Source organism: Hippocampus bargibanti, linkage group LG09 (assembly GCF_051943395.1).
Source record: "Hippocampus bargibanti isolate YZ-2025 linkage group LG09, ASM5194339v1, whole genome shotgun sequence".
Classification (NCBI taxonomy): domain Eukaryota; kingdom Metazoa; phylum Chordata; class Actinopteri; order Syngnathiformes; family Syngnathidae; genus Hippocampus; species Hippocampus bargibanti.
The window spans coordinates 8930606-8951173 of record NC_142742.1 but is presented as its reverse complement, the minus strand read 5'-3'; the positions used below and the strand labels follow the sequence as shown (position 1 = coordinate 8951173).

The 20568-nt window shown below is 39.9% G+C and overlaps 1 long non-coding RNA gene across 2 annotated transcripts in view; it reads right to left on the bottom strand.

Annotated features, from left to right (window-relative positions):
* Window positions 1-15649, bottom strand: part of LOC148893566 (uncharacterized) — a 55502-nt gene extending 39853 nt beyond the window's left edge. For both annotated transcript variants that reach the window (XR_016116027.1, XR_016116028.1), the window contains exon 1: window positions 15574-15649. This is a non-coding gene — a long non-coding RNA (uncharacterized LOC148893566). The remainder of the gene's footprint in view (window positions 1-15573) is intronic.
* Window positions 15650-20568: the final 4919 nt, after the last annotated feature.

Genomic DNA, 20568 nt, shown 5'->3' with positions numbered 1-20568 from the left:
TTTATATCAATACACTGAATTTCCTGACACTTTCGATTGCTGTTTTAATCCTGGTTTGTGTCTTTGAAGGACATAGGTGACACTAGTTTTACAAGCAGTCTCAATTTGCTTGTCTGGGGGCGAGGGGGTGGCATTGAAGGCGATGGTACTGACACAGGATCAAACCAACCGCAGTAGCAGTGCGATTGCACCACAATTTGTGAAAAATTGAAGGATTATTTCTGATTATAATTTGTTAAATTAATCCTCTGCCATGATATTACGCTTCTCTCAATGATATGTCATGAAAATAATGTCATGATGTGCGTCTTCCGCCATATTTACTCTAGCCTGTATAACTTTCTGATACGCAGAATGAGCAAAAGAAAGTTCATTCTTGGAGCTATCTGTTAACCTTGATACACTGCTTACTGGAGACTTTCTGGAGACAGACTGATAAAAGCTAAGAATTGTTCAGGAAGAATGCCGCCTCAATGTCGTACCATAGTCTTAATACCGCCCTTGATACCGCACGAGTGTGTCCATGGTGTGGACACACTCATGATAAAGCAGCCATTGTCCGCAATTCCTGTACGGAATATTCTGCAAATAAACCCTTCGAAGGTACTATTCATCGACTCCAACCTTTCTTTGGATAACTAACACATTAACGAACACACGGAGGAAAGAAGGCCACTCTCCTCCAACAAATGGTGACCCCGATGTGATATCGGATTGCGGTTTTGGTCAACAGACAGAACATCGGTCGCCCAACAGACTTGACAAGGTAAGAGGACAATTATCCAAATTGATCTTTTGTCTGTTGGCTTAAAGGACAACCGAGGTCTCCGGACAAGTTGTGTCCATAATTTGTAAAATCGCTTCAAATGACTTCTACTGAGCGTATTTTACAAAGATTTCACTGCATAGAGCTATATTTTACGTTTTAAAACTCACACTGAATATTCTGGAAGTCTTGTTTTTGATTTGGTGACGAGTCCTCACCCTACGTCACTGAAGGAACGCCTCTAACTGAGAAATGACATACCTTGTATCACCTCAATGTATTTTGCGGGACTTTGTTTGGTCTGAAAAACTTCGTGTTGATGTGTTGATGGCGAAATTAGAAGGAAAACACAAATAACGCGATGGTGAATCGTTGTGTGTTGCATAAAGACCTCTACGGTGTATTTGACATTCGCTGACAAAACCTCCTAGGAGACAATTTCCATGGAGCTTTGTCGCCATCTTCTTTTTTGGGGTACTGTGAGTACTGAAGAGTTTGTCACTACATTTCTCTCCAGATGCATCAAAATGACCGGAATACATTCTTTAATTGATTGCAAACATGTATGCTTTCCTCTTCAGAACTATTAGAATCATATACATAACTGGATGCGTACAAGAAAGCATCTTTTCCGAATCTGAAGCCATTGTTTTGATTCTCGAGCTAGGCAAGACGTCTTGGCGTGACGTCACAAACTGGGGGAGGGACTTTCTGAAAATGCCCAATTTGCAGCTCAATTTTTTGCAGATTTTGGACACATTAAGTCATTTTTATTGGTGTTTTGCACTTGACTAAAAATATCATACTGTGTGTTTTGGGTATTTTAGATGCTATAAAACGTTTTTCTGATGTCAGTTAGTAAACAAAAAAGTAATGTCGGTTGTCCTTTAACTCATTCACTGCCATTCACTATTTTTTTCGGGAATTAAAAATATCACAGGTGCCAAACCCACCTATTTAAAATTGCATTTTCTGTGTAGCTCTATCTTTTGTTTCTATTCATAATTGTATTTTATTTATTGTATTCTATTTGTAATTGTATTTATTATAGTATCTTTGCTGCTGTGAAATGTAAATTTCTCCACTGTGAGACTAATAAAGGCAAATCCAATCCAATCTATGCTTGTCTGTGACTGTAAAGTGTCCATGAGAGCTTTGAAAGATGCTTAAAATAAAATGTATTATTATTATTATTATTATTATTATTATTATTATTCCCGAATTTGTTCGGGTTTTGTTTTTTTATGCTTGGGTGCAGATAAAGCCCTCTGGCTAGGTTTTTTTCTTTTCCACAAGGGGGCAGCATTTCCCTTTTTTCCATATTAGCGCTTTGTTCCAGCTTCAGCAGTTGTTAAAGCACTGTATAAAGCAATATGTATGTATTACATTGTATTTTGTACAGCCACTTTCATTTTGAGCTCAGATACGTACATCCAGACCCATACAACTTAGGAACTATCTCTTTTTTTTCTGATGAAAGAAGAGAGTCTAAGGTTTCTCACACTGCATTGAATGTATATGTAGTCATATGACAAAAACCCTGGCACTGGAGTGGACACATTTTTGCACGTCTGGCAGTGAATGAGTTTTTAATGGCATAATGTAATTTTCTGACATGTTCCTGTACGTAATGAATTTTGCACCAAAGCCTGATTTTATTAAATTCATTTTTCATAAAATTCAACCATCGTGGACACCGTGTAGAAGTAACTAATTTTGGCCATTGAATAGTGGCCTTTTGTTCTTTGGTCACAAGCCACTGCTTGTGACCAAAGTTGAGCGTGAGAATGAAGATTGACAAGTGAATCAAGATCTTAGCCTTTCGGGTCGCAAGAAAGACCGTATTTATCCGCTCGTTGATCTTTGGAGTGGTCCATCGATGAAAAGGTTTCTTCAGCCGTCATCTGTACTTCTTTGAAGGTGTCGGATGTTTCGCTTTTATCCAAGAGGCTTCGACAGTGAACTAAAATCTTTTTGCTGGTAGTTTCGGCCCTATATATATATCCCTACTGTCGAGACCTGGCGGTGCCAGACTCTGCCAGCTGCCGCTGCTCACCCGCACACAAACAGAGTTCTTATCCCGTGACTGCAAAGTGTCCTTGAGAGTTTTGAAAGGCGCTTAGAAATCAAATGTATTATTATTATTATTATTATTATTATTATTATTATTATTATTGGTCCCTGCTCTCAGGTTGGGGGAGCAGAGGACTACTCCCTGCAGCTACACGGATTACTTCTATTGTCCTGACTGATTACTTCTATTGTCCTGCCCGAGTATGAGTTCTACCACTGGCCTGATTGCCTCATTTGCTCTGATATCACCTCATCAGCATAACTAAGCCTATGTTGCCTAAGAAGTCTGTTGAACAAACGATCCAAATTGAACCTCACCCCACCATGGCGATTTGGTTCGCTGATGAAGCCTCTTTGATAAGAAGCGAAATGTCCGACACCTTCAAAGAAGTACAGATGCCGTCTGAAGAAACCTTTTCATTGACTACTTTTTCAGTTTTTATTTAACCAAAAGTCCTATCTTATGACCTCGCTCAATTTGAAATCATCCCAAACAAATAATTCAAACATCAAAATCCACCCGAAAGTGGTCATAGACTGATATTGGGACAATGACCTGTCTTGAACATGACATGACTGCTGGAAATGTTCTCACAGTTTACCACTGCGATATAGCAACCATAATGAAAAGATTTTAGGGCCAGTCAGTGGTGGATCCTGTATGGAGTAACACATCAGAGGCGAAGAAAATCGCTAAGAGAAGGAGTTCGTCAGAGACATGGCAGCTCTTCCGTGGTAATTGTCTTGACACTTAAATGGCTACAAGGCTACGGGCCCAGAGGGAGAGGTGGCCCCGGACATAATGGGAAGCATGTAATGAGAAGTTGGACGTATGTAGGGGGCTCGGATGTGCCCGGCATGGGAGCGGGTAGCCTTAATTGTTAGCTAGCTTTCTCAGTCTTAATTATTATTGTGGAACATTGTTGTAGCCCAATAATTCTCAAAACGCATGAACTAACATTTTAAGGGGCACCCAGCCACCCCCCGCCGGCGCTGCCTTGGGTACCTCGCATATGTGTTGTATCATCCCCCTGATGGAATTTGGTAAGATTGCTAACCTAAACCCGCCCCCTTTTTTTTCTTTAAAATATCTGCCAGAGTGCGAGCCCTCGATCTAATCAGCCAAAGAGCTGTTTTGTGAGCGCGAAAGCGCGGTGCGCCTCTTGCGCGAAATCAAACATCAAATGCGAGGAAGATAAAATAAAGAAGTCTGCTAATTCATTTGCAACAGCTGACCTACTTAATAGGAGAGTTTAAGGAGGCATCTGTTTGTCAAATGCTTTTTTTTGGGGGGGTGAACGTTCTTTCACACCGCAGGGTGCCTCTAAATGGCTCACGGTAAATGAAAGAAGAAAGGATTGTTAATGGCCAATCACTTTTACTGCGAGGTGAAAACTGCCCGGCAACAGAGAGGTTTTTGTTAAATAAATGAATACAAAATAAAATACGGACCGGGACATGATGCTGTGATTTGCGGCAGCCGACAACTATATGAAAGTAAGTATTTCCTAGAAACGTGGAACTTTTACTGTAAGAACCCGAGACAGCATGATGACTCACTCCAGTTCGGCTGAAGCGGTTCTGACTCTGGGAGCTGATCTAATGTGGACCCTTGAAACTTGATTGCCATTAAGGACCACGGCCACCTTCTTTTCCCAGACCAAAGAAAATCAGCATGACATTCATGGGGGGGGGGGACTATTCCGCTGTGATTCCATTTTACTCTGTTTCTTGCTTGCATTAAATTGTTAACCTTGAAAATCCTGCCAAGATTCTGACATTTCCACTCATGTAAAAGACATAGCCTCCGAATCATATTTATAAGAAAAATGATGTCATAGAGGAAGACTATTATGTTCTGTAGGTGAGGAAGCAAGCGTTTATCTATCCAGCATTTGTTAACACATACGGTTACAAAGCCAGATATTTCGAAACATATCTAGATACAGTAGATGGCTAGCTAGATAGATAGATAGCAAGATAGCAAGATAGCTAGCGAGACAGATAGCAAGATAGCTCGCTAGATAGATAGCAAGATAGATAGCCGGGTAGCTAAATAGCGAGCTAGGTAATGCCACTAACTATCTAGCTCGGTAGATAGCTCGATGGATTGTCAGACAGATAGACAGATACTGCAAGTCATGCAGCGCTTTATAAGTAATCAACATGATCTTGGAGTTTATTCTGAGTTTTCCTGCAAGTAAGAGGAAGTATTCCAATACAGGACAGAAGTCATGGGGGACCCCTCTGGCAGATTATCGGCACAATTCCATATTGAAACCTTCTAATAGCTTCCTAATGGTTTCCGAAAGTACGAGTCCATCTCCTTCCAGTTCACCCAAAACCATTAGCATTGGAATCAAATATAAAACTTGATGACAAAAATAAATAAGTATAAAATAAAAATCCATTGAAAACACCACAGTCTATGTGTTTCGTCGGACTGAGTTTCAAATCAAGAGCTTAATGTAATTCTCGAGCTAGCACAACAGGATTTGTGTTAGTTCCAGAGGGGTCATTGAGGTTAAGAGCTGTTAAGTACGTAGTAGTGTTTAAATCCTTCCTAAGCCAAACCGCCACAATGCCGGGCGCCAAACACTCTTCTGGACTCATTTCACCTCAGGGTGTGGTGCCGGAAATTTCGGGGGGACGAGGGGCGGTCAAATAACACCTCAGGTAGGTCCACTTGATGATTGAACAGAAAATGCCGTTGACAGTGAACATTAAAAAGAAAACTGTCTCTAAAATGTTCCACTTTTTGTGACCGTTTTTTTTGTTGGGTGCCATGCTGGGAGATGTGCCCAAAATAAAATGTGCCTCACAAAAAGAGGAGCATATATAATGAAGGACACTCTGTATGTTTTTAGAAACACAATTACAATTCCTCGCCCAAGAGTGCAAAATAGCATTTGTGGCAAGTAACCACACTGATTATTTCAAAACCAAATAGAATGAGTCTGTTTTCATGAAGGACAACAGCAACCAGGAACATATTACCATTGAGGATGTAAAACATAATAAAATCATAAAATTTGGACAATGTCAAATTCAACAATGATCTTCAACGATGGCTTGGGTTTTAAAACGGTTGTAAATCAAGTTGAGAATGAATTACTCCACATATGTTGACACTTTCTTGTAAGAAAGCTGTCATCCAAAATCGGTATCTACCATCAGATTGAAGAGATTTTACGACCTGCTTTCGATGCTCTTAAAGGTCAACGCATCTTAAGAACATGACGTACCCCTGTTAATACCACCACAACTGCAAAGGATGAGACGAGAAAATTAATCAATGGTAAAGCTCTGTATGTAAAGATGAGAAAGAACCCTCGATTAGATAAATATTCCACATGCAGAGAATAGATAGGCAGGAGGAGGACAGCAGGTCCAAGGTCACAGTGTCCAGAAAGAGTAATTTAGGGCACTAATATCTCCTTTGAACCCTTCCAGATTATGAAAGTTGACCTCCCCTTTAACATCGGCAATATTACTGATGTTAAAGGGGAAGGCAACTCAATTTTTAACAACTACAGTATATGTTCTTTTTGAGTTACTTCCGGGTTGAGTGAACGCTGGCGCGTGTGGATGCCGCTGCTCGCCAACAGAAAAACTTTTCCCGTGACTGTAAAGTGACCTTGAGAGTTTTGAAAGGCGCTTAGAAATCAAATGTACTGTACTGTTCTATCCAGGCTCCATATTTTTGTGAAATATGAATAAAGCAGCAAAATGCTGCCCCCAAATCCATCACTGCGTCTCATTGGCCAGCTCACCTGTTTTCTTAATTAGATCAATAGATCAATAGATCAATAGAATCAATAGAATCAAATCAATAGATTAAAGAAGTCTTTCTGTATCAATTCGAGCCGTCAGGACTCCGATGTAGCGTCCCAGAAAATGCACAAGATGGCACCAGAGCTCCGTTGGAAATAGGCTGATTTGTCTGCTGGGAATTTGTGTCAACTAGTATCAAATAGTTGTCTTGGTACAACACACAACGATTCACCATTGCATTATTTATATTTTCCTTCTAATTTCGCCATCAACACGGATCAACACGAAGTTTTCAGACCAAACAAAGTACCCAAAATGCATTGTGTGTTGCTTTCTCGGTCAGGGGCGTTCCAGACCTGACGTCACGTCAGGCATCGTCATCAATTCGAAAACAACGCTTCCTGAATATTCAGCGCGAGTCATAAAATGTAAAATATAGTTATATGCCGTGGAATCTTTGTAAAATACGCTCAGTAGAAGTTTGAAGTGATTTTACAACTTATGGACACAACTTGTTCGTGATGTCACGCCAGGACGTCTTGACTTGCTCGAGAATCAAAACAATGGGATCAGATTCGGAGAAGATATTTTCTTGTTACTCATCCAGTTATGAATATGATTCAAATAGTTCTGAAGAGGAAAGCATAAATGTTTGCAATCGATTAAAGAAGTCCTTCCGTCTCTTTTTGAGGCGTCTGGACTCTAATGTAGCGCTCAGAAAATCCATAAGATGGCACCCAAGCTCCATTGGAAATGGGCTGATTTGTCTGCTGGGAATTTGTGTTAAGTAGGATCAAATAGTAGTCTTGGTGCAACACACAATGATTCACCATCGCGTTATTTGTGTTATTTCCTTCTAATTTCGCTATCAACACGAAGTTTTCAGACCTAAGTACCCAAAATGCATTGTGTGTCGCTTTCTCGGTCCGAGGCGTTCCTGGCGTGACGTTACGTAAGGAATCGTCACCAACTCAAAAACAAGACTTCCTGAATATTCAACGTGAGTCTTAAAACGTAACATATAGCTATATGCGGTGGAATCTTTGTAAAATACGCTCAGGAGAAGTCATTTGAAGTGATTTTACAAATTATGGACACAACTTATCCGGGGCGTCAGTTGTCCTTTAAACATACATTCCAATCAAAATATAGCACTGACGCAATTTACGAACAAATTCATCTTACGAACGACCGTTCGTAACGTATCTCGTATCTCGGGAGCATCTGCACTTTCAACTCGATGTTCTTTTAGTTGTTGAATGTTACTTTAATTCCAAAGCTTGATTTTCTTTGTACTGTACAGAGAAGTCCATCAATCCTTTTTTTTCCAATGCTACTTGTTCTGTTCAGTTTTACGCATGCCTCATATCTATCCTCGTTCCATCTCTATCTTGGAATCCTTGGCAGTCAGCCACAGGCCACATTTCAAGACAACAACCATCGACACTCACAATCACAATGTTCCTGAATGGGCACGCCCCTCCACCCCATTCGTCACACAGTGGAGAACGCTTGCCTCGCCCATTTTCTTAGACTGCTGATCGTCACGAGGTTTGTGGGTGAGCTGGAAGCCTTCCCGGGACGATCCCTATGCTAGTCTGGTTTGTACTCAATCGCAGGGCACATTTCCGGATAAACGCTGGTAGTCGTATTCATCTTGTGACTGAATGTGAATTGAACACAGGCTGTTTACACTCAAGTCTGGCCAAGCTTACGAGAGATTCATCCTCAAAAAAATAATAATAATCAGAATAGTTGGACAAGCTTTTTGGAGTACTGGTGAAATTAACTCCAGCTGGTATGGTTTTGTTAGACAATTGAGGTTGACCGATGGGCAATTACTGTCAGGGGTTTGATCGTCAATCTGTGCGACTGTCTTGTTGATCGCGACAAAGAGGACGTGGGTCGCGGGTACGAGTGGCAGAAACGATTTCCTTTTGCAGGCGTGCGAGTTGACCCAGACAGGGTGGGTGAGGAACTCGCACGGAAAGAAGGGAGCCAAAGAGGCTGGTTGTCTCTTAAAAAGAGGATCAAGATGCTCCATGTGCGGTTGATACTAAAAAAGACAACAGATTTAATCTGTGGGCAATTCTTTTTTTCTTCATTGACTCATTCACTGCCAGACATGTGCAAAAATGTGTCCACAGTGCCAGGGTTTTTGTAATTTTCATTCAAATTCCAGGATCCACAGAATATTGAGTTTTAGGAGTACATAAACATTCAATACAGCATTAAAAAAAACTTAGATTTTCTTCTTTAATCATAATAAAATGAGTTAATAAATTATATGGATCTGGAGTTATATTAGCTGTCGAAAATACAATACAATACATACCATTGATTTATATAGCGCTTTAACAGCTGAAGCTTCTTCTTGTATATGCAGAGCGTACTTGCTTGGTCACATTCATCTAACTCTTTCACTACCAGACAATGTATAAAAATGTGTCCACCCCAGTGTCCACCCCAGTGGCCAGGGTTTTTATCATTTTCACTCAAATTTCAATACCCAAAGAATATTGACTTTTAGGACTGCATAAACATTCAATTCAGCGTTAGAAATCTTAAACTCTCTTCTTTCATCAGAAACAAATGAGTTAATTTCTAAATAATATCAGTCTGGAGTTATATGAGCTTGAAATGAGGGCGGCTCTCCAAACTACAATGCAATACATACATATTGGTTTATGTAGCGCTTGAACAACAACTGAAGTTGGAACAAAGTGCTAACGTGGGAAAAAGGGAAATGCTAACCCCTTGTGGAAGTGCCAGAAGCCATGGCCAGCGCTTTATCGACACCCAAACAAGAAAAAAATTCGGGAATTGCACTCTATGTCATATTTTCAATTTGCAAATAAATTTGTGAATGGAAGTGAATGAGTTCGTGTGATCGCATTGTAGAATAAATACATATACCTCCACATCTTAAAGTATTGATCAGGAAAGAAAATATTCAGAAGACTCTTTGGGGGGCAAAGGAGCAAGCAGCACAACCTACTTAAAGGACAACCGACGTCTCCGGACAAGTTGTGTCCATAATTTGTAAAATGGCTTCAACTGACTTCTACTGACCGTATTTTAAAATGATTCCACCGCATATAGCTATATTTTACGTTTTAAGACTCGCGCTGAATATTCAGGAAGTCTTGTTTTTGAGTTGGTGACGAGTCCGTACGTGACGTCACTAAAGGAACGCCGCCTGACCGAAAAAAAAAGACACATTGTCGCAGTCCTTCCATCACGTCAATATATTTTGCTGTATTGTTTGGTCTGAAAACCTTGTGTTGCACCCAAAAGCCGCCAGAAGAGGGTGTCCAAGCTCCATATAAGGAATTTATCAGCCTGTGGAAACGGAGGTGTCCACAGGAAGTTGCCATTTTGTGCCTCTTTTCTGGTGATCGTTTCTCCCCAATGTTGCCTCAAAATGGCATGGAATAAATTATTTAATCGATTGCAAAAGTGTATGCTTTCCTCTTCAGAACTATTTGAATCATATTCATAACTGGAGGTGTAACAAGAAAGCATATTCTTCGAATCTGAAGCCATTGTTTTGATTCTCAAGCAATGCAAGACGTCTTGGCGTGTCGTCTCAAACTGGGGGCGGGACTTTCTGAAAATGCCCAATTCGCAGCTCAATTTTTTGCAGATTTTGGACACTTTAAGTCATTTTTATTGGTGTTTTGTATTTGAATAAAAATATCATACTGTGTGTTTTGGGTATTTTAGATGCTATAAAACGTTTTTCTGATGTCAGTTAAGAAACAAAAAAGTGACGTTGGTTGTCCTTTAAACGCTCATGGTGTGGTCTGTCTTCTCAGAATGAACTGTATCGGAACAGAAGCGGCTTTCTTCACATCCTGGATGTAAAGTTGAATTCCTAGGCGAGCGACGCAAGAGCCCGCTGCTACGATGACATCATTTTTACATTGCTCTCGTCTTTTATTTTTTAAGTTGGGTCACGACTTCTGTTTGGTTTCACTCTCTTAAGACTAAGACACTGACAGCATTTGAATTGAGGATTGCCAAAATGTAACCATTAATTCGCAACCAGAGCTTTCTGAAGGTTGTAATTTAACAGTAAATAATGCGTCTGTGGTGTGACAGACCTCCTCGTACTTCCCCGAGGAACTTTTTTTGGAATCTTGGAATAGCCCCCATGGGGGTGATTATTTGCCCAGTGCAGATTTACCTCAGATGAACCTAAGTATTTGGCTGTGGGTAAATGTGGGGGCGAGACAGAGAGCTAGACAGACCGAGTGTGAGAGAGCAATTGACAGAGAGGTGGAGAGAGAGGTGGAGAGAGAGAGAGAGAGAGAGAGAGAGAGAGAGAGAGAGAGAGAGAGAGAGAGAGAGAGAGAGAGAGAGAGAGAGAGAGAGAGAGACAGAATGAGAGAGAATGAGAGAGAGAGAGAGAATGAGAGAGAGAGAGAGAGAGAGAGAGAGAGAGAGAGAGAGAGAGAGAGAGAGAGAGAGAGAGAGAGAGAGAGAGAGAGAGAGAGAGAGAGAGCGCACTCTGAGCAGGCTGAGCAGCGAGATGCTGATTTATAATTACAGTGAATGTCGGTCCAATACCCCCGCTGTTCTGCTGATGGCTCCATTGCACTGAGACGTCGCTTTTCCGCTGTGATCTTAATTTGAATTCAGCAGCACGATAACACACCTTTCTTCCAGAGTGCACACATGGCCCTGAATGTCTACAGACGGCGTTGTTTAAATTTTGGATGTCCTAAGAATATTATATTCGGAAATATGGAAAATGTTATTTCGAGGCAATGTCGAGATCTTATTGACCAAGGATGGAAGAACGTAGACATTTGACCCTAATTTTGATTCATTGGGTGACTTATTTATATGTATTTAATACACAAAATGAGTTGTGAGGTTATTTAAGATGGTGGATTTCACGTTTTGCACGCATATGACAATTGACCCCTGGCCTGTGCTAATTCTGCACAACAAGCATCTATTAGAACGCCGAGGGTTTAAGTTTTGAACGGTAGTTATGGTTATACAATGCGGTTTACCACCAGCATGAGTGTTGAGTTATTCAAAGAGGTTTAAGGGCGGGTGTCTTTCAGCCCCTACTCCAAAAAGAATTAACCCAACTGAAACTACTAAAATAAATACTAAATAAATAAATCAATCAAATACTTTAAAGAAACAAATAAATCTATAAAAAAATAAATACATAAATACATATACACAGCTAAGAATACTGTACATAAATACTTACATAAACAAATAAATCAAAAAATATAAATACTAGCTAAAAATAGCGTAAAAAACAAATACTTAAATAAATACATAAACAAATAAAATAAAATAAAATAAAATCCATCCTCCAAACTGCTTTATCCTCATTAGGGTTGCGGGGGTTGCCTATTGCAGCCGTCTTTGCGCACTCGGCGGGGGACACCCTGAATTGGTTGCCAGCCAATCACAGGGCACACGGAGACAAGCAACCATCCACACTCACACCTTGGGACAATTTAGAGTGTTCAATCAGCCTGCCATGCATGTTTTTGGAATGTGGGGGGAAACCGGAGGATCCAGACAAAACCCACGCAAGCCCGAGGAGAACATGCAAACTCCACACAGGGAGGGGAGACCAGGTTTTGAACTCACGACCTCTGTACTGGGATTACCGGGCTGCAAAATAAAATACAATAAAATAAAATACTTTTTTAAAAAAAGATGCATTTTTCTACAGTTGGTCGTTTCAATTTGTCAAAAATCAACTCCTTAATCTGCAACAAGGAACAATGTACGGTTAACCAAAATGGTTTGATGTTATCTGACCTCTGTCGTTCAGTAAGTTAAATATCATAGGAAAGATGTCATACCCCCCGGCCCACCACCACCACTTCCCTGACAACATAAAAAAAAATACATGAAGTTGGCTTGGTGTCAACAATACAAGCTCTGCTCATTTGCGGGCCAAACCACAGTCAAAGTATTGGAACATGAAAACAAGCCTTATAAATGACAAGAGCGATAATTCAAGAAAACCCTGATGGAAATACTGCTTGGCTTTTCTCAACTCAACATTATTTAAAGGACAACCGACATCACTTTTTTGCTTCCTGACATCAGAAAATTGTTTATAACATCTAAAATACCCAAAACACGCAGTATGATATTTTTAGTCAAAAGCAAAACACCAATAAAAAAGACTTGAAGTGTCCAAAAACTACTTCAAATTGAACCCGGAAGGGGCCAGTTTCAGTAGGTCCCGCCCCCTTGTTCGTGGTGTCACCCCCAGACATCTTGCCTTGCTGGAGAATCAAAACAATGGCTTCAGATTCAGAAAATATGCTTTCTTGTTACTCATCCAGTTATGAATATGATTCAAATAGTTCTGAAGAGGAAAGCATATATGTTTGCAATCGATTAAAGAATTTATTCCGGTCATTTTGATGCATCTGGAGAGAAATGTAGTGACAAACTCTTTAGTACTCACAGTACCCAATAAAAGGCACAAGAGGGTGACAAAGTTCCGTGTAAATTGTCTCCTGTGACATTTTGTAAGCGAACATCAAATACACTGTAGAAGTCTTGGCGCAACACACAAGGATTCACCATCGCGTTATTTATGTGTTTTCCTTCTAATTTCGCCATCAACACGAAGATTTCAGACCAAACAAAGTACCGCAAAATGAGGTGATGCAAGGTATGTCCTTTCTCAGTGAGGGGCGTTCCTTCAGTGACGTAGGGTGAGGACTCGTCACCAACTCAAAAACAAGACTTCCGGAATATTCAGCGCAAGTCTTAAAACGTAAACTATAGCTATATGCGGTGGAATCTTTGTAAAATAAGCTCAGTAGAAGTCATTTGAAGCAAATGACTTCTACTGACATTTGAAGCAAATGGCTTCTTTTACAAAATATGGACACAACTTGTCCGGAGACGTCGGTTGTCCTTTAAAGCTGCACATTAAATCACTCACTGCCAGACAATGTGCAAAAATGTGTCCACTCCTGTGCCAGGGTTTTTGTCATTTTCACTCAAACCTCAGGACCCACAGAATATTGAGTTTTAGGACTACATAAACATTCAATGCAGCATAAGAAACCTTAGACACTCTTCTTTCACCAGAACAAAAAGAGTTAATTCTTAAGTTACATGGGTCTGGAGTTATCTGAGCTTGAAATGAGGGCGGCTGTCCAAAATACAATTCAATACATACATAGTGGTTTATATAGCACTTTACAACACACACACACACACACACACACACACACACACACACACACACACACGCACACACACACACGCACACGCACACACACACACACACACACACACACACAGCTGAAGCTGAAGCTGAAGCTCGAACAAAGCACTAACATAGAAAAAAAGGGAAATTCTGCCCCCTTGTAGAAAAGAAAAAAACATTCCCAGAGGCCATGGCCAGCGCTTTATCGGCACCCAAGCATGAAAAGCATGTATTTTGTATAGCCTGTATAGGCTGTACAATATACAATACATACATATTGATTTACTGTTTATCAGAATCAGAAAGCCTTTAATAGTCCCACAATGGGGAAATTTGCAGTCCACAACAGCAATTGAAATGGGGTGGGGTGAAAAGATAAAAAAACAAGCATAATAAAAATGTCTGAAGACTGAGGTGTATATTGTAACTGCGCAAAAATGTTTCATAAAAAACTACATGTACATGTAGGTCAATGATAAAGGGTGTTTAAGCGCTTTGAGTAAAAAAATAACTTTTAAAAAAGTGCAAACAAATGAGACCTCCATTAATATAAGGCATGAATACAGGTGAGAATTGACTTGGCCAAACTTGCTATCAGCTGTCGGGCTGATTCTTTACTGGTGGTATGATTTTACAATCATTAGCAAGTGGTCATTAAAAACGCAACACTTATGGCCACATTCGCATACCTCATACATGTTAAGTTTCAGAAATCATAAATAGGGAGATTTTCGTACTCCCGGCTCTGTGGTGTGTGTTAAAATAGTGTGAGCGTTACAAAAGTGTAAATTAGAAGTAAATCTTCTTTTCCTTTCGGCTTTTCCCTTCAAGGGGTCGCCACAGTGAATCAGTATGCTCCATCTTCAGAGGTTTGATTCGCATGTTTGTTTTGGCCAAGCTTTTACGTCGGATACCCTTCCTGACACAACCCTCTGTATTTATCCGGGCTTGGGACCGGCACAAGAAGACACAGGCTTGTGTCCCCTTGTGGTTACAGAACAAGCAACTCTATGAAGTTAATAAAGATGAAGATGCTCAGTAAAAGGCTCCCGAACACAAAATGGTCATCAGCACAGCAGCATTCCAACAAAGCAAAACTATACTCACCATTTGATGACAATGCTCTGATCTTAGCGTGAAATGGGCCCCTTTCCCTACATTGCATCACAATACAATACAATACAATACAACAGCTGCTGCTGTAACAGTGTTAGCTTTCGTTGTTTATTTATACATTCAATTATTACAAAAATGTATTTTGTTTTACGTTACAAATCAAATGTCTGTATTGTGTCAATAGTTACTTTATAAAGTGAGTATTGTGGTAAAAATTGGGAATCTCTCGACCAAATCGCGAGACATTACCTGTCAACCTTGGTTAATAGCTGCCTCATATAAATGAGAGTTTTGAAAGGCGCTTATAAATGAAATGTATTATTATTATTATAATTCCCGTATAAAAGTTGCAGTACGCCGTACATTATTTGAAAAGATTTAAAAAACGTATAAAATACGGGGGGAAAATAAATTGACATGTATTTGAGTTACATTGCCGTAGGGGCGTTGTACTCTGCTAACATTCTTCCGTTTTCTGGCCAGCATTGCGCACCTTTCAACACATATAGGTACATGCACGCGTACATATATTGATGTAATAAAAAGCTCCATACGGAATTAGAAATGAAATAAAGGTAATAGAAAACGACGCGAGAACTGGTGAGAACAAAAATGGTGATTCGATTACCCGACTGCAGCTGCGGTGAGATTTTGGGCTTGTCACTGCGACCAAGTCGGCTCGTCTCCTCCTCACCTCAGCTGCCCTCTGCTTCTCTCCGTGCTGGGCGACACCGCCCCCTGTCGAGTTACGGCGGGACTGCGTTGACTGTCTCCTCAACTGAGGGCGTCTGAGGTGAAAGACACACTCGCCACCAGTGCACGTAACAAATACAGTAATCCATCGTTTTTCGCGGAAAATAGGGATCAGGACTACCCGCAGTAGACGAAAACCCGCGAAGTAGAGTTATATATAGTTATATCAGCTCTTTTATTATTGATCATTTTATTTATTATTTACAGTCGGACGCTAGCTAAACTAAAAGCTATGATGGACAGCCCCTCCCACCCACTCCTGCCCACCCTGACAGCACTGGGTAGCGTCTTCAGCCAGAGACTATTACACCCTCGCTGCAAGGAGAGGTACCGCCGCTCATTCCTACCGACTGCTGTCAGGCTTTGCAATTCTCAATGATCACATGTGGGAAAAAAAAAACAAAAATAAACAACAACAAAAATGGACACTTGTAAATATGGGTTGATGCAATATATCAATATGCCTTTCTTGATACTTGCACTATGTACAGCTTTTTATGAAACGGTTTTGCACATTTACATTTGCACAGTATACAGTTGACATTTTTATTTGCTGCTGTGGACTGCAAATTTCCCCATTGTGGGACGAATAAAGGTTTTCTGATTCTGATTTTTTTTTTCTGATTTATGGTTCTGGTGTTGATTGTTCTTTTAATTGTAAGGCGTCCTTGGGTGCTTTGAAAGGCCCTTGTAAATTAAATATTTTATTATTATTATTATTATTATTATTATTATTATTATATTATCTGTGTTATTTTTATTGTTGTTGTGTTGCTGTTGTTGGAGTTATTATTATTATTATTATTATTATTATTATTATTATTATTATTATTATTATACCCACGTGATAAGACAGAAGGCTGAGAAGATACACAGCCATGTACAAAATCTCTGAGTCATTTGTTTTGTTTTTTATTCTGAACATTTTTTTGCCCCCTGAAAAAAAAAAATCACGATGTACTGAAACCGCGATAAGTGAACCAGGAAGTAGCGAGGGATCACTGTTTGACACCGCAGGGGGCAAAAGGGACACCAAAACCAACAGTCGACTTTCACTATTCGTGACAAAATCAGAGAAATTTATCATTTTGCAGTGATTCCTAGTTTTTTTTTAACCCAGAGTTGTGTTATGATTGAATAAAAAGAACCCCTGCCCCTCCTCATTACCATCAGATAAAAGATCAATTCTGTGAATTTTTATTTGTATTTGTGTTTTTTTCGGTGGACTGAAATGTATTGAGAATGCACCAGCCATAAATATCCAGTTAGTATTCTTTCTAGTATCGATGAGAAGGTTTCTTCAGCCGTCATCTGTACTTCTTTGAAGGTGTCAGACGTCTCGCTTCTTATCCAAGATGCTTCTTCAGCGAACTAAAGTTTTACTGGTAGTTTTGGCCCTATATATATATCCCTACTGTCCAGACATGGTGGTGCCGGACTCTGGTATTATAGCTTACACAGACGTATTCTTTCTAGTAGTCATGAATTAGTCTGCATTCCAAGTCTAATGAGTGGCTCAATATTGATGAAGACATTCGGTTGTCAATCGAGGTCATTTATTCATTTATTTATTGCTGTGTTGGTACAGCATAAAAACTGAAAGCTGGTGTGCGTCACAATTCTACTTTTCTTGCTTCCCTCAGTGGTGGACTTGGTATGCATTTCAGGGTACACTGGCCTACTTCCACATTCCAAATACAAACATGTTTGGTTAATTAAAGACTCCAAAATCTCCATTGATGTCAATGGCAGTTCGTCTATTTATGTGACTGACTGGCGACCAGTCTAGGGAGTACCCAGGCTATCACCCAAAAAGAATTAATGAATTCCACCAATTCAGGATAGGATTATTTATTTTTTTTTTGGGGGGGGGGGGTGCTTCAGGCATAAGTCCACAAATGTGGAAGGGTGAATACATGTACATGCCATTGGTCTGCAACTCGGATTGTAACCAAATTAGGAAATCCGCACTGGCAGGCGGCCATTTTCTGTTGGCTCCATGTCACCTTCATGTCCAGCCAGGCAGGTTAAGGGCAGGTGAGGCCGGCTTGGCACTGATACACAACTTCATTGACGTGGGCGAGGAGATGCTTTGCAATCTCATTAAAGCAGACGTCTTCCAAGAGCCTGCTTTTTAAAATCAAACTGTAGTTCTAATCTTAGGGAACACTGACATCATCATAATTATACATTTCATTTCAATCTCTTTTCGTCAATGGATGCTACAGCTGCGTGTTTGCTTTAAACATTTAGCTTGTAGTTGACATGCACATTCCACCATGATGTCCCTGATCCACTGGTGGAAAGACGCTTTGATCTTCTCCTCTTTCATCTAGAACTGTTTCATCATTCTGTGTCATCACAAAGAGGGTACAGCAAGTCCTGAAGAATGAATGTCTCTCTGTGTCTTTGTTTTGTCATATTGTCTCTATGCTGTCATATTATTTGTTATTTAGTTTTTTTTTGTTCTTTTGACTTCAAGACGGCGCCGCGAGAGTGGCTGCCTTTCCAGCAGCTCATGTATTTCGTTTTTCTACTTTCATTCCTTTCATCACTTTGCTGCTGTGAAATGTAAATTTCTTCACTGTGAGACTAATAAAGGCATATCCAATCCAATCCAATCCAATCCAATTTCTCAGCGCCTTTCAAAACTGTCAAGGACACTTTACAGTCACGGGATAAGAACTTTTTTTCTGCGGGTGAGCAGCGGTAGCCATTAGCGTCAGTGTTCACTCAACCCGGAAGTAACACAAACTCACACCGCTAATGTGAGTGTGTATATAGACAGACAATACAATACAATACAATACATCCTAATTTATATAGCACTTACACAACAGCTGCAGCTGTAACAAAGCGCTTCACATAATAGTCAGCACAAAGCAAAATTATAAACAACAGGAACATAAAAACGGACAATTGTGCAATCTTTCCCCACTGTTTTCTATGATGTTTGAGTACAAGACAAACACTTTATTATGTAAAGCAGTTCTAGGTGAAAGAGGAGAGGATGAAAGTCTCCTTTTCACCAGTGGATGGTACATGGTAACTTCATGTGGTAACAACTGATCCATCCTCTTTCGGGTACCTTGAGCTGAAACCAAAGGAACCATATTTGGCTCACTTGAGCCAAAATGGATGCTACGCGGCGCACTGTGGCCAGAGAATCGCGTAATATCTCCCAGGCCAGTATAAATCTGTAAAATTCTACTGTTAACTCATTCACTGCCATTCACAACTTTATTCGGGAATTGAAAATAAGACGTAGAACGCCATTCCCGAATTTGTTCAGGTTTTGGTTTTTCTTTTTTGGGTGCCGATAAAGCACTGGCTGTGTCCTCTGGAAATGTTCCATAAGGGGGCAGCATTCACCTTTTTTTCTGTGTTGGCACTTCATTCCAGCTTCAGCTGTTGTTAAAGCGCTATATAAACCAATATGTATGTATTGCATTGTATTTTGGATAGCCACCCTCATATTTTTGCACGTCTAGCAGTGAAAAAGTTAATCAATTCATAAAAATAAAATAAAAAAATAGACAGAATTTTTGATTGTCAAAATAGTCATCAGTGACCAGCCGATATAGACAAATATGCATCTGATCCTTCACATTAATTGCAATTAGTTAATTTCACAAACACCGTCCAAATGTCCAAACTGTAATATTATCAAGCTAGTCCACCAATTAGATCACTGGAGGTGAACCGAGGACAAAATAGCTTTTGTTGTTGTTATTGTTTTTTTTTTTTACGTGAAACGACTAAAACACATCGCTTTAAAGTCACATCTCGTCTTCTCGTCTGTCACATCTGTGTCATCTCAGGACAAAAACGTCTTTGGGAAACACCAAATGTCCAATTTCCCCTGAAATCACGCCCCCGCCATCCGATCCGCAATCGTCGGCGATGTTCCCCCTCGTGAAGATTTTAATACAGTCACAGCAGTGGGAGATAAGCTCATCCAGCCAACTGTTATACAAGTATATGTCAACTACAGAAAATCAAAAAAATAAAAACAACACGCAAGAAGTGGTGTATATTACAAAATACGTAGTAAGAAAGTTACATTAGCATGAAACTACAAAAATATGAAATTCCATTATGTGTGAATCCTCTCCAACTACTCAGTTATAACTTGAAATTCAAAGGTTTTAATAATTGTGAAATGCATAATTTGAAAAATAAGCCTCAAAATTCTCACGTGACCATATCACTCCCCAGACCTCAACCCAATTGAAAACCTGCAGCGTGGGTTATAGAGGAGAGTGCAGAGAGGACGCAGAGGGATTTCAAAAAATTGCACACATTGCTTAATGAATGAAGATTCTCCTGTCAAAGTGTTCCATTTTGTTGGAGTGATGTTCGCAATGTAAGCCCGCGGGTACGTTGATGTGAATTTCAGTTGACAGCGGGTGGCGTTACAGCATAAAAAGTCAGCCTCCTTGGACGGCTGAAGACGGATGGATTGCTCTTCTTCATTCTTAGTCGACAAAATGAATATTAATGAGAATATGCTCTATTAATGACGGCAGATGCATAGTAAGATTTTATGCTAAGCATTTTCACCGTTAATTCTTGGAATGTGCACTGTCCCAAGGAAAAAAATAAATAAATACAACTATTGCAAAGAACATTTTTGACTTCACGTCCACTTTTGGATTGGATTGTAGTAGCCTTTATTAGTCTCACAGTGGAGACATTTATATTTGACAGCAGAAAAGTGATGAAAGTAAGAAGGAAAGGAAGAAGTAGAAAAACAAAATACAGGACCTGCTGTAAAGCGGTGACATCTTAAAAAAAAACTAAATAAAACTCAACAACAAATAATGAGACACAACACAAAAGACAGTATTTCAATCTTAAGCACTTTGCT